At 60.9% G+C, this 14,787-nt stretch overlaps 1 long non-coding RNA gene across 1 annotated transcript; it reads left to right on the forward strand.

Annotated features, from left to right (window-relative positions):
* Positions 1–125: 125 nt before the first annotated feature.
* On the forward strand, positions 126–8,323 carry LOC308345231. Its single transcript, XR_013967044.1, has 3 exons — positions 126–382; positions 7,268–7,723; positions 7,987–8,323. It is a non-coding gene; the product is annotated as an uncharacterized lncRNA (long non-coding RNA).
* Positions 8,324–14,787: the final 6,464 nt, after the last annotated feature.

Consider the following 14,787-nt stretch of genomic DNA (forward strand, 5'->3'; position numbering starts at 1 on the left):
CCGCCAGCCAATGGGACGCCCGTATCCGCCCCGGGACCCGCCCCTTCCGCCCGGGCGGGCGTGCGCGCGGTTGACTGACGGGCGCTGGGCGGGCGCGCGGGCGCGCGCGCGGTTGACTGACGGGCGCTGGGCGGGCGGGTGCGAAGCCGAGGGGTGCGGAGCGGGCGGCGACGGCGGGCGGCCTCCGCCCGGGCCGGCCCCGCTCCCTTTGGGAACCCGCCTCCGGGCCCCGCGGCGTGCGGAAGGCGCCCCGTTCCCTCCCCGCCCGCACCACACGGCCCGAGAGAACCTTCCAGAGCCTTCCAGAGCCTTCACGTCCCTGAGGCGCCACGTGCGGCCGCGGTGCCCCCGACGGAGCCGCTGAGCGCAGCCCGGGAAGCAGGTACCGGTGGGCCGGGCGCCGGGGTCGCGCCGCCTCTTTTCAGCTTGAGCCCCCGCACCCCCCCCGGGGTCGGCCCGGCGTGGCCCTCAGCACGGCGCGGACCCCACGCCCTGCCGCGGGCGCAGGGAGGCGACGGGAGGGGACATGGGGCAACTTGGGGGGCGACGGCCGGGGACACGGGGAACTGGGGCGGGGAGGAGGGCGCGGGGGCGCAGCGGCGGGCGTTGACCCCTGGGGCCGGGAGTTGAGGCCTGGAAGGGGGCGGGGGGAAGGGGGCGGAGCCGACGCCCGGGGCCAGGCGGGCAGGAAGGCGCGGCGGCCCCGGCGACCCGCTCGGCACGGGAGAGCGGGCGCGGCGGCTGTTTCCGCCTGCGGGTGTAGACGGCGCCCGCGGCTCTGATGCCCGGGCTCGTGCCCGCCGAGCTCCCTCGGGGCCCTAACCGGGGAGTGGGATGGGTCAGACGGCGGCGGAGGCGGGGTCCGGGGGCGGGTCTGCCGGATGCAGGCTCAGCTGCGGTTCGGGCCGGCTCGCCCTCGGGGTGCGGACGTTGCTTGCAGTCGCCGCGGGTCGGGGGGGAGGTCAACGCCCGAGGCCGCCGCCCGCAGGTGTCCGCGGGCTAACGGCGGTGGAAGCAGCCCCGCCTGGTCCTCCGCTCGCGGACGGCAGCTCGACTTGTGCGCCCCGGGTCTTCAGGCGGTCGGACCCCAGCCCCGCAGGCTCCCCGTGTCAGTCCCCGAGTGGCAGCCCCGCACACCGGGTTGGCTGAAGTCCGGCGGAGCCCCTTGCGGGTGCGCTGGCCGGACGGAGGTGTGGGCGCCCGGCCCCGGCTCCCGAAGCGCCCGGGGAAGGCCGTTCTCGTGGCGGTTCTCCCGGTCCTTCGCGCTCTAGTGGGGGAGCCTCTCCCGCAGCGCGGCGTCTGGAGCTGTGGGATACTCCGCCCCCATTTCGGGGACTGCCTGGTGGCCCGGCCTGGGCGCGCCTTGCGGGGGAAGGTGGCACCCGGGGAGCTCGGCCTGCTGGAGACGACAGGGGAGGAAGTAGGGACAGCAGCGTCCGCGCGCCTTACCGGGAGCAGCAGCCGCGGGAGGCCCGGCCCTCACGACCCCATTCTTCGGCTTCGCAGCAGCGCGGAGCCAGTTGGCAGAACCCGTCTGCTTCCTCGTTCTCAGCCGGGCGGGCGTCGGCGCTGGGTGCTTCTGCGCGCTCCCAGCGGGCTCGTGCGTGCCTGGACTCCGCGACGCGGGCCTGGTGCCGCAGCCTGTGGCCTCCCTGGGGTCGCTGCCCGGCTTCTGACCTGGCCCTGAAGGTTCCCAAGAGCACAACTCACTTCACGGACAAGGAAACCCAGAGTGAAGCTGTTGACACGTTGGTCCAAGGCAGAGCGGAGACTCTGCTTTTCTGAGATTTTCTATTTGCTCCAGAAACACCGCAGGAGCCCGGGGAGGGGCAGAGGGACAGGGAGTAGCAGCCTGCGGGCTGAACAGGGAGCCGTGTGTGGGGATGATGGCCTGAGCTGAGGGCGGGAGCCCCGGAACTGAGATTTCAAACTGGAAATCTAGCTCCAAAGCCCATACTGTCGGTCAGCGCGCCGTTGAGTACGTGCGGGTCCTGCCAAAGCCGGTACCGCAGGAGTTGAAGAAACCGAGAGAGTAGCAGTGTTGTTCGCGGCCGGGGCTTCAGGGCTGGAGGGATCGTGGAAATGACATTTTGGCCTGAAAACTCGATGTCTGAATGGCCTGGGGACTGGGGAAGCGTTTTCAGAGCTCAGGGGCCGTGCAAAGGCCATGGGGTGGTGGAAGGCCCTACTTGTCAGAGAAAGTGAGCGATGTCTGCTGAGGCCGGGAGCAAGGGTCAGGGAAAGCAGAGGGAGTCCCGTCCAGGCTTAGGTGTGCCCGAGGAGGGTTTTTTTTCTTTTTAAGATTTTGTTTATTTATTTGAGAGAGAGAAAGCATGAAAGGAGAGGGGTCAGTGGGAGAGGCAGACGCCCTAGTGAGTAGGGAGCCTGAGGTGGGACTCGATCCCGGGACTCCAGGATCATGACCTGAGCCAAAGGCAGTCGCTTAGCCAACTGAGCCACCCAGACACCCCCTAGGAGCTTTTTTTAAATTTTTGTTTCTAATTTATTCTCTTAGGATGACTACACATTCACAGAAGTTTGCAAAAGTAGTCTAGAAAAGAACCGCGTGCGTGTCACCCCCCCTTCCTGCCGTGGTTCTGTTTGCGCGTCTGTGACACAGTATCACAGCCAGGACCCTGACCTGATGCGGTGGCGGGCAGAGCTCTGAGCCGTCGTGTGGCACGTGTGGATTTGTGCACTCGCCACCCTAGCCAAGACGTGGGCATTCCCACAGCCGCAGAGCGCTCCCTCCAGCCGCCCCTGGTAGACCCACCCTGCTCATCCTGGGGCGCCACCGAGCTGTTCTCCATCTCCCTCCTTCCCCGGGTGCAGCCTTACAGCACCCAGCCTCTGGAGGCCGGCTCTTGCCGCTTGGCGCGGTGCCCCGGAGAAACATGCAAATCCTCACGTGTGTCAGGCGTTTTTCCTTTTTGTGAGTGCTGTTCTGTGCCGTGCGTGTGCCCGATAATCTCCCTATTTTAAGGCCCCTGACATCAGTCCGGTGCATGCATAGTTTCCCGGGTGAGAGTACAGGCCTCTCTGGGACCCATCTGTCCCACGCAGGAGACGAGGGAGGGGTGGCGGCCGTGGTCTAGGCGCTGGCCTGCCCCGTCTGCCCTGCATTCCCAGGTCCGAGCGCACCCGCACAGCTGCAGCCGGCTGCGGACAGGAAAGCTCTCTCATTCCAGCCGCTTGCCCAGTCGCAAGGGAGCTTCTGCTCCTCGGAGGACAGCTAGCACACCCTTCATCAGAGCCTGTCCGGACCCCACCCCAGCGGCGGCTGAGAGGACTCACCAGCCCCTTCCTGTACGTGTCTTGTAGGTTACCCGGCACCCCAGACCAAAGATGTGCTCCTTGGCCATGTTGCCTCTGCGTCAGTCCACCCAGTGTGTACTAGGGGAGACCGTATTGGGTATCTCCCCTGTGATCCTGCTGCCTCTTACCTGTAGTCCCAGTGAGAGAGAAGGGTGGCCTGTCTGTCCCCGACCCAGCCTAGGGGGGAAGCCTGGCCTTCCCTCCAGCGTCTGTGGGGTCTGGAGCCTTGGGGCAGAGTCCAGGAGAGACCAGACTAAGTGGCTGAGTGAGGGATCAGGTGGGCAGATGCCTCCCCGTGGTGCTACCCAGTGGACAGTGCCAGAAACCCTGTGTAGACCAGAGCAGAGTCTGTGGTCTCAGAACACTTATCCCCGTAGCATGTAACATAGAAGGAAGGCTGCTGCTGTGACTCTGGGGGGCTGAGAAGAAGCCCCAAAGAGAAAGGCACCCACACATCCTACATCTGTCCTGCCAAGACTTCGGGTGCCACCAGCCACGCCACCGGCTCTTCTTCCTGCTTCCTACGGGCTAGTCCTGGCCCAGGCGCTGCCCTGCTCTGTGTCTCTGACGGTGCGGCAGGCAGAACACTAGGACGGTCCCCAGTGCCTCACGACCTTGTGTAAGCCCCTCCTCATGAGCGTGAGTAGACTTTGCAATGGGATAGGTGTCACGTCTCTGATTATGTGATACGTGGCAAAGGTGGAAGGATTTTCTGGATGGAATTAAGGTCCTTAATCAGTTTAATTTTAGGGGCATCTAGGGGCTCAGTTGTTAAGCATCTGCCTCCGGCTCAGGTCGTGGTCTCAGGGTCATGGGATCGAGCCCCATGTCAGGCTCCCTGCTTGGCAGGGAGCCTACTTCTCCCTCTCCGACTCCCACTGATTGTGTTTCCTCTTTCACTGTCTCTTTCAGTGTCAAATAAATTTTTAAAATTCTTAAAAAAAAAAAAAAAGAAAAGAAAAGAAAACCCCGTCTTGCTTAGGGGAGGCCACTAATTTATTTTTTAAAAAATTAAAAGTCAGTTGATCTTTAGTTAATGTAAAAGGAAATTGTTTTGATGGGTCTGACCTTATTAGGCGAGCCCTTTAGAAGAGGGACTGGAGGTGCTCCTGAGGTCACAGGGACTCTTCCGTGGCCACAGAGAAGCAGGGCACCGCAAAGCATGCAGCTGCCCCGAGAGGAATTGTGCCAACATCCTTGTGAGCTTGGAAGGGGCCCCCGCGTCAGGCCGCACAGCCCAGCCGGCGCCTGGATGCCGCCGCAGGGACCCTGAGCAGAGCACCCAGCCGCGTGTCCCCCAGGCTCCTGACCCGCAGAAGCGTTCAGACGAGCGTTGTCTTAAGCTTCTGAGTTTGTGGTCACTTACTGCCTTACAGCAGGAAACTCGTGGGCCCCTGCCCCCTCCGCAGGAGTGGGGTTTCCGAGCTCCCTCTGCCGCCTTCCTCGATTCTTGTTTCTGTGGTCTCCCCGGCCGCCTTGCCTTCCGGAGGCCCAGGTCAAGGTTCAGCTGCTTCAGGGACCCATCCCTGGGGGCCCACAGCTGGGCTGCACCTCTGGCGTGGTGAGCCCTGGTGGGGTCACTGTCTGTCCTCCCTCCTGACGGCGCAGGGCAGCCGGCACTTCCTGCCCCTGTCACCGCAGGCGTGGCTGTGGCACGGCTGCTGCGGAAGAAACGAGGGCCGAGCGCTGTGGCCAGCACGCGTCCACCCCCCTCCCCTTTCTGCCCCCATCCCCGCCAGGCCCAAGAACGAGGAGGAGGGGGACGGAGTGGAGCCTCACCAACCATCGTGGGTGACCGGCGGAACAAAACTCTGTCCCTGGCCCTAAAGCAATCCGGAATCACCCCCCCGTGCTTCCGGAGAAGTCGGCTTCCTCCAGGGGCTCTGAGGGAGCGGCTGTCCAGCCTCTGTGGGCTCTGGCCGTCCTTGGCTTGTGGACACATCCCTCCCCTGTGCTGGGTCCTGTGTCCTCATCTCGTAAGGACACCAGTCACTGGACTTAGAGCACGCCGTCCTCCATTACAGTCTCTTCTGAATTGTCAGCAAAGACCCCGCTTTGCTAGGTTCTGAGGTTCCCGGTGGACGTGAATGTGGGGGGACACTGCTGCGTGCAGCCCCTGGGGCGTGTGAGGGGAGTGGAGGTTTGTTGTTCGCTGACGCTGAGCTGCAGCGTGTCTGTGACCTTGTGCAGCATCGCCGGTTCACACTGTCACGTAATGACCCGTCTTCGTGCTTGTCTTCACGGACACGGACCTCCTGCCAGGGGGAGATGGCGCGTCACCCCTGACTGCGTCGCACGGGACCTGGGGGTGGGGGTTGGGGAGCTTGTCCGACCAGCTGCCGCCGCGCACATCCTAGCGACGGAAGCGGGCTTGTGTAGGAAAATAGTTAATTCGCACCCGGAGCGGTCGGGGCGGCCCTCGGCGTGAGCTGGAAGGAGCGCAGAGAGGCCGCCAGGCTCCTCGGCAGGAGAGGGAGAGGAGCCACGAGAGGAGGGGCCGCCTGGGGTCGTGGAGAAGGCAGAGCAGGTGGGCGTCACGGCCCCCAGCAGCACCGCGTTCGGGGGGCCCTGGGCTGCAGACCAGGGCTGGAGCCTCCCCGAGTGGGGGCTGCTCGGCTGAAGCAGGGGACAGGCTGCCGGCCAGCCACACGGGCGAGCCAGGCCCCACAGAGAGCCCCAAAGGACGTGGGGACTGGAAGGCACCGGCCACGTGCGAGGAGGCGAGGAGACGGCACCCTGGGTCAGAGCAACCCTCGCGCTCCTCGGGCTGCCAAGGCCCCCAGTGTTGACCCGGCCTCAGGCCCATGCTGACCCTGGCCACCTGGAGGAGGCGGTGGCCGGGATTCCGTCACGGGCCCGAGCTTTGCTCAGTTATCTTGTTCGGTTACCGTTTTAGAAAGGTGACCAAAGGGGCGCCTGGGTGGCTCAGTGGGTTAAGCCTCTGCCTTCGGCTCAGGTCATGATCCCGGGGTCCTGGGATCGAGCCCCACATTGGGCTCTCTGCTCGGCAGGGAGCCTGCTTCTCCCTCTCTCTTTGCCTGCCTCTCTCCCTACTCGTGATCTCTGTCTGCCAAATAAATAAATAAAATATTAAAAAAGAAAAAAATGTGACCAAAACAGTAAAATATTCTAAAACCACCTACCTTACGCTTCCCTGATCTGGGACAGGCTCCCTTGAGGCCGCTGAGCTATCTGCTCTATGCCTGTTGGCCCCCTTCCCAGCAGGCTGCCCCTGGGGGTCTGGCCCCGACTCGGCCTGCTGCTGGCTGTGAAGAAGCCGCGCGCCCCCTTCTCAGCACCGATCCCGGTCGGGCCCCTAACTGGCTGCCATGCCACAGCCTCTCCCCAGCAGTGCTGCCGGGCGTGGGCTCCCTGGGCCCCGTGGGGGGCGATTAGCACCCCTAGTCGCCCCCCACGTGCTGCCAGGAGCGCCCCCAGGCGTGTCAACCACAGCCGTCCTGGAGGCAGGACCCCCCCGGGTGAGGCCTGTGGCCGTAGACTAATAGCACCCCTGCTGTCGTCCCCGGAGGTAGCCTCGAGGGGGTCAGCTTGTACCTTGGGGTGTCCGCGGGACAAGCTTGGGCCGTGCACCCAGCATGGGCTCCCCGCGTGGTGTGTGAAGAGTAAAAGAGAAGACAGCCGTCCCGGCAGGCGGCTCTGCTCCAGACTGTCCCGCTGCCCGTCAGCACTTCTGTCTGGGTGGTGGGCCACTGCCGGGGCAGGGGGGCCCCATCTTTCTCCTTCACCATCTCCTGACTGATTCTGGCCGTTTGCACTTAGCACGTCCAAGGTTATTCCTCCAAGGGCTTGTGACTTGGTACGGTCCACGGGGGACTGACCTCTGGGATACGCGCAGGATTAACAAATCTAGGCGAAGTATGAACGGGGCAGCCCGGGCTGCCTGGCCGGACTTCCGCACAGAGCGTAGGTCGCAGCTGTGGTACTCTTCTAGGGCTGTTGTAACGAAGAACCGCAGACAGAAACCCACCACCTCCTGGTCAGGGAGCCAGAAAACCCGGACTGAAGGAGTCGCAGGGCCACGCTCCCTCTGGGGGCTCCCGGCAGGGCCCGTCCTGCCTCTCGGGGCCCTGGAGCCTCTTGGCTAATGACGCGCTTTTCTCTGTGCGTCTGTGTCCGGATGCCCGTCATCTTACCAGCTCACTGCTCACCGGATCGAGGCTGACCTCATCTTAACTACTAACTTACATCCGCCAAGACTCAATTTCCAAGGAAGCCCCCGCTCGCGGGTTCCTGGCGGTCGAGACTTCAGCATAACCTCCGGGAGCGGCATTCCACCCGCAAAGACCTCACAGCCGGCAGCCTCCGCCCCATGCCCCCCGCGGGTCCGGGCGTTAGCAGCGATCTCACGCACGGCGGTCTGCCCGGTAGAAGACAGCTGAATTGCTAGGTACGTCTTGGGTCCGTGTTAGACACGTAGTGAACGCTCGTCAGGCGTGTTACTGACGTACAGTTAATCATTCAGGCTGAGCACTCGAGCTATTACAGCCTGCAAATGTGCCTGTTTTACACACAAACTTCAGTGGTAACCAGGTGTGCTTTTATTCGGCAAATCTGGCAACCCTGTTCAGTAATGGGATTTGTAGACTTTTCTCCAAAGGGGCGAGTGGAACTTCCAGGAACATTATGCTGATTTCTCTCTTTCTGCAACAGGCTTTGGTATGTGCCGGTCGGAGTCTCGTCTTGGTTAACAGCTTTCAACGATGTGCGAGTGAGTGTGTGCATGAAGCCTCCAGAAACTGAAGAAAATTGGTTATGAGATACATATTTTAAAACAGGATGGGGCAGGCCCCTAGGTGGCTCAGTCGGTCAAGCATTCGACCCTTGATTTTGACTCCGATCTTGATCTCAGGGTCCTGAGAGGGAGCCCAGTGTGGGGCTCCCTGCCGGGTGGGGAGTCTGCTTGGGACTCTCTCCCTCTCTGCCCCTCCCCCCAATGCGTGCTCTCACTCTGTTTCTCAAAACAAATAAATATTTTTTTTAAATGTTGGCTGTTCTTTTTGTTTGTTTTGTTTTTAATTTTATTTATTTATTTGACAGAGATCACAAGCAGGCAGAGAGGCAGGCGGGGCGGGGGGGGGGGTGCGAGCAGGCTCCCTGCTGAGCAGAGAGACCGATGCAGAGTTCGATCTCAGGACCCTGAGATCATGACCTGAGCTGAAGGCAGAGGCTTAACCCATTGAGCCACCCAGGTGCCCCTTGGCTGCTCTTTTTGATCAAACATATAAAACTAATTTTATCGTAGGTTTATGCTGATAAATTTGCATGCAATACAACTTGCCATGTAAAGTGTGCAATTCAGGAGGGCGCCTGTGTGGCTCAGAAGCATCTGCCTTCGGCTCGGGTCATGACGCCGGGGTCCTGGGATCGAGCCCCGCATCAGGTTCCCTGCGCAGCGGGGAGCCTGCCTCTGTCTCCTGCTCCCCCTGCTTGTGCACTGCCAAATAAATAAACCGTATCTTCTAAAAAATAAATAAAATAAAGTGGCAATTCAGTGATATTTATTCACAACGTTGTGCAACCGATAGCTCTGGATTGTTCCAGAACATTTCATCACCCAAAAGGAGCCCCGTCCCTGTCCCCATTAGCATTCACCACCACCTCAACCGGTTCCCCGGCCCCCACGAGCCCCCTTCCCGTCCGTGGAGGAGCCTGGTCTGGACATGTCACATGCGTGGACTCACACCCATGTGGCGTGTGTCTGGATCCCTCCCTGCGTGTTGTGGGCTTGGGGGTCCGTGCCTGGGGCAGCACGTGTCATGTGCTCCACTGCTTCTCATAGCCCAGTAAGGACTTCGGGAGCGGTGTGATAAGCTAAAGTGGCCACGGAAAGACATCCATACCCTGATTCCTGGAGCCTGTGAAATGTCTAGCAGAAAAGGAATTTTTAGACGTGATTAAGTTAGGGATCTTGATGGGAGATGATACAGGATTATCTGAGTCCTGGTGTCATCGCAGGGGCCCTGATCAGAAGGAGGCCGCAGCGGGGATTTGACGCTCACATAAAGGAGAAACCATGTGAGGCTGGAGGCAGAGACTGGAGCGTCGCCGCCACAGGGACACACCGTGGGGACCCCAGGAGCCAGAAGAGGCAGGAAGGAGCCGCCCTGGGGCCTCCGGAGGGAGTGTGACCCGGCGACTGTGACCCAGTAACCATGACTGAGGCCTTCTGACCTCCAGAGCTGTGAGGTATAGATCTAGGTTTTAACCGCCCAGCGTGCGTGCAGGTAACTGGTTTCCGCCTCTCTTCCGGCTGAGCTGTGTCCTCTGCAAACTCGTCTGTTGACGTTCTGAGCCTCGGGACGTGACCGTGTGGATACGGGGTCTTTAAAGAGGTCATTAAGTCAGAGCCAGGCCACGAGGGCGGACACGGGCGGAAGATGGCCGTCCACACGCCCAGCGGAGAGGCCTCGGGAGGGACCAGCCTGCCTGCACCTTGATCTCAGACTTCTGGTCTCCAGATCTGAGAGAGAGGAGGCGTCTGGCTCCCCGAGTGTGGTATTTCATGACCAGGCTGAGCAGACGGAGACAGCAGCCGTGGGTAACTGATACCCCTTCCATTTGTGCCCCCCCGCCACCACAAGGACTCCGTGCCCGGCCTCCCTGCGCGTGCTGTGCCCGTCCTGGCTTACCCCCCGCCGGACCTGGCTTCCGGCTGAGCTGTGGGTGTGGAGGGAGAGTGGGGCGGCTGCTGTGGAGACTCAGCTGGCCGCTCCCCAACACGTTCAAAATAGAAGGACCGCACGACCGGGCGGTCCCACTCTGGGTTTGTACCCGAAAACACCGAAAGCCTTGAATATCAAACACAATCCGCACCTGTGCCCACAGCAGCACTGTTTACCGCAGATGGTCGGGGCCGCGCCCAGCGTCCGTCCGCAGATGGAGGACACACACGGCGCGGTCCGTCCCCACACAGGGAACACGCAGGAAGGGGGGGACCCTGACCCCTGCCATGACGCCGAGGGACCCCGAGGACACGGGGCTCAGTGAGAGGAGCCGGACCCGGAAGGACCCGTCCCGCAGGTCCCCACTCCCAGGAGGGCCCCAGAGGAGTCCCGTCCACACAGAGAGGAGGGGGTGGGAGCCGGGGCTGGGGCAGGGGTGGGGAGTCCGTGCTCCGTGTGGGGAGATGGAAGGTTCTGGAGATGGAGGGTGGGGGGGTGAGTGTGCTTCCTGCTGCTGAACTGTGCTCTCAGAGATGGTTACGATCTTGAATTTTATGTGCCTTGTACAACAACATTAAGAAAAAAAAAATTTAAACCCCATTCCTACAAGGCAGGATTTCCTCCCCCATGTGGGGTGTTCTTGACGTGTTCCATGTTGGGGTCAGAGGGCAGCAGACACCCGGTTAGTAACATGACCCCAGCGCCACCCCCTTTCAGTCCCGGCTCCTCCGGTGAGACACCTGCCCTCCCAGACCAGGACAGGGCGGGGTGCTGCAGATCTCAACCAGGACTCGAGGATTAGGCCCCTGTTGAGTTCCCATCCTGTTTGCCTTTGATTTTTTTAAAAAGCCTTTCATTTCCACTCTGAGGCATTTCAGGCAGGCTGCACCGCTGTCCTCTGCATTTCAAACAAGTGCGCTGGGAGATTGGCTTCCTCCCTCTTTCCTGTCTCTTCTCCTCCCAGACCGGCTCTGCCTCGACTCTTACTTGGTTTCCGCAGGGTCCTCCAGCGTGCTGTCTCGCGCTGTGCCCAGCCGGTCACGGGGACACAGCCGCCAGCCCCCGCCCAGCCCTGCCCAACGTCCGCGCTGCCCCTCGGACACCCGGACCCCGGATTCCTCAGGGTCACGCTGCTCTGTAAAACTTCCACCCAAGACCCTGAGTGGAATCGAGGATTTCCCCGTGTGTGTGTGTGTGTGTGTGTGTGTGACTGGATCAGAGCTGGCGTGGGGCGTGATGGCTGCTGCAGGCGGATGGCACGTGGTTGGACAAGTCCGCGGCTGCAGCTGGGCTCGCCCCGCTCCGGGAGTCGGGCCCCCTCGGTGCCCCAGAGCCTGGGCTTCCGCTCACAGCCCGCAGCTCCGTGAAGCGTCCCTAGAGCGCGGACTGGCCCCGGGCTGGACCTGATGGCTTTGACCGGAGCCTCCGTCCCGCCAGCAGGTGCGCTCCGGTCTGCACATTGAGCTCAGAGTGGGCACCGAGGAATCTGGTGGGTTTCCTGGTCTTTGTCACATGGGGCGACTTCTAAAGATGGTGGCAAAATACGTATTAATGTAGGGGTACCTGGGGACTCAGTCGTTGAGCGTCCGCCTTCGGCTCAGGTCATGGCCCTGGGGTCCTGGGATCAAGCCTGCGTCGGGCTTCCTGCTCAGCAGGGGCCTGCTGCCCCCTCTGCCTCTCCCTCTGCTTATGTTCCCTCTCCCATGGTGTGTCTGTGTCAGATAAATAAAAATCTGAAAACAAATATGTGTAACGCGAAATGTCCCATCAATTGGGACTGTCTGTAAGCACGGCGTGAGGCACACTCACACTGCCCTGCGAGCGTGCCGCCCTCCGGCTCCAGAACGTTCCATCTCCCGGACTGAGCGCTCAGACGCATCCCCCCGGCCGCAGGGGCCGTTTGGAGACCTGCTCTCTACTTCCTACGACTTGGGCTGTCGCCCGTGCGCAGCGATGGGCCGGGGATTAAAACTGCAACGCTTCCTTGCGCTGAGTCCTTGTGACGCAGACTCGAGCGTGGTCAGGCTTTTTAGTTCTTTTACTCAAGACCGGACGAGTTCATGCCACGCTCTCCCTAGATGAAGTGGGACACGTGGTCAGGCAGTGTCGGTCTCCTGATGATCCAGAATTTCGTTGTCGGGACGTGAAACGGATTGATAAAAACATTTGAAAACCGTAACTTCAGGGACGCCTGGGTGGCACAGGGTCGAGCCCCCGACTCTTGATTTTGGCTCAGGTCCTGACCTCGGGGGTCCTGGGATCCAGCCCCTGTCAGGCTCTGCGCTCAGCGGGGAGTCTGCTTGTCCCGCTGCCTCTGCCCCCCTGCCCCCACCCCGCTCGTGCGCGTGTGCACATGCTGTGTCTCTCTCTCTCCAAAAAAACCAGTAAAACCCCATAACTGCACCAGAGCGATAGAAGGTGAAGAAAGTGAAATTTCCAAAAGGACCACGAGAACGGCAGGAGGACGAAGGGTGTGCCTGCACCGCCGGTGTGCAGTGGGCACGGCCGCCGTGGGCTCTGAACGTCCATCCCGTCCTTTGGGGTCCGCCATCCGTGTTAGGATGTTGGATGCCAGCGCGGGCGCTCTGGCCAGCTGCCGAGTTACCTGCTTGTCACCACCGCTCCCCGGCTCACGTTCTCTCTTCTGGTCCCACCGGCCATGTTTCCGTGCACACTCCCTTTCTTTCTTGGTTGTGAGAAAACCCTCAACTCTGACACCGGCTCCCAGCAGCACCATACATCCAAATAGAAGGGAGCCAGGGAAACACCAGAAGAAGTAGTGAAAGGAAACCTCTCTGGGGACACAGCGTAGTTTGCTCCCTCCCCAGGTCGTAGATGAGCTGGTTCCGGAATTTGCCTTCTCCCCCTCGGCAGCGGCAGCGCGGAGGCAGTTCCCAAGTGTCTCACGATGAAGGGAGGGTTTCCTGGGGAGGGGGCATCCCGCGACCGGAACGGATGGGGTGCTGGAGTGGCGTGGAGACGTGGGCATTTGTGAGCGTGTCACACTAGTGCATCTGGACGGTCTGCGTGGGCAAGCCGTGTCCGGGGCCTGGGTTTGTGTCAGCGCTCTGGGTGCTGGACATACGAGATGGAACGGGGGGCGGGGGTCCTGTTGCGCCGGACCACCCCGTACGTTTCTCTGTGCCTTTCAGTAACTGTTTCAAAATAAAAAACTTAAAGATGATAAGAGACGTGTTCTAGAAATCTGTTCCCTCCCCAAACGGGCAGGGCTGGGGGACCGGGGAGGGCTTGGAGCAGACTGGTCACTCCACCAGAGGCCTCTCCCAGCCAAACGGTTCCCAGAACGTCGGCCTCTGCCCAGACACGCAGGCCACAAGCTCAGAGGACTCAGGCTGTGGTTCACGGATGGGGCCCCTGCTCAAAAGGGACAGAAACCTTGCAACATGTTTAAAAACCCCACAGAAGGGCACCTGGCTGGCTTCATCGGGGTGGGGGAGGGGGGTGCAACTCTTGAACTCAGGGTTGTGAGTTCAACCCCCACCTTGAGTGTACAGATTACTAAAAAATAAAATAAGATTAAATAAACTCAAAAAGCGTAAACCCACAGAACATTGTATTTCTGCAAACCCGTGTCAAGGCCGGAGTCCTCCCCACGGGAAACAGACTCCCTGTGTCCACGTCAGCAAGGAGGAGGGTGTGAATATTCCACTGGACAACGACGGTTCCGGAAGCATCGGGAGAGCGCGGTTCTGAAACGCAGACTCGATGGAACCCAGTCCTCCGGGTGAGGGGAGGCGACCGCTGAGAGGGGCCGGGGCTTAAGACGAGGGCTGCCTGCGCTCGCGGCACCCACACACCACACTCACTGGGGGGCCTGGGAACCGCAGTGTCAGGCAGCAGCGGGGTGGCTCCCTGAAGGAGCCGGCTCTGGCCTCGGTCGGGGGGGGTTGCGGCGGGGACAAGACGGGCAGCAGGCACGAGGCCTGCCGGGTCACAGTAGGACGGTGCCCTTGGAGAACTCCGGGTCCTTCCTGGCTCCCAACACAGTATGGTTCCGGGACTGGAGCTGTTGAGTGGGAAGGAAGCCTTTCAGCTCTGTTCCTCCTCCTGAAGCGAGGGGTCCCCACCCAGAGGTGCACCAGGAGACGGGCCTGGGCTCTGAGAGACCTGGACACGGAGGACGCGCCGGGCTCCGGCGCGGGGCTGGCCGCACCCAGAGAAGGCGGGTTGGGGGCTCCAGCTGGGACCTCCGAGTTTATGGGCTGGACTCCTAGACCTCAGGGTGGGACTTTATTGGGGAATAGAGTCACTGCAGGTATAATTAGCTCAGATGAAGTCCCACGGGGAGGGAGGCAATCCAATGACAGTATTTTTATGAAAAGGGGAAATCTGAGTGGCCCCCAGCCCTCGGGGTCTCGATGACCACAGCCGTCCCAGATGCCACCGGCTGTCCCCGCGGCAAGACTGCTGGCGGAGCGTCGCCGCTGTGGGCACGTCTCCTAAGGGGTCTCGGCGAATGTCCTGCCCTTTTCAGCTAAAAAGAACATCTAGTTTCTTTTAAAAAAATAGTCCTTGAGAGAAGGCACCGGCTCTAAAAGTATTCGCTTCTGAAATTCCAGAAAGGGCGCACGTTTGAAAGTGTATTTATGAATGACCAGGACATTCGAGTGTTTTTTTAAGGACACAAAGATGTTACTTTTTGTTTTCAGATTCTGGGATCTGAGGTTTTCCTTTGTTTTTTCAGAGAATGATTCCTTTTATTTGAAGTTGGAAACCAGGGCAGAGTAGACATTTCATTTAGGATTGCAGACTCGGGCGGTATCCTTTA

This window comes from Martes martes (genome assembly GCF_963455335.1).
Source record: "Martes martes genome assembly, chromosome: 1".
Taxonomy (NCBI): domain Eukaryota; kingdom Metazoa; phylum Chordata; class Mammalia; order Carnivora; family Mustelidae; genus Martes; species Martes martes.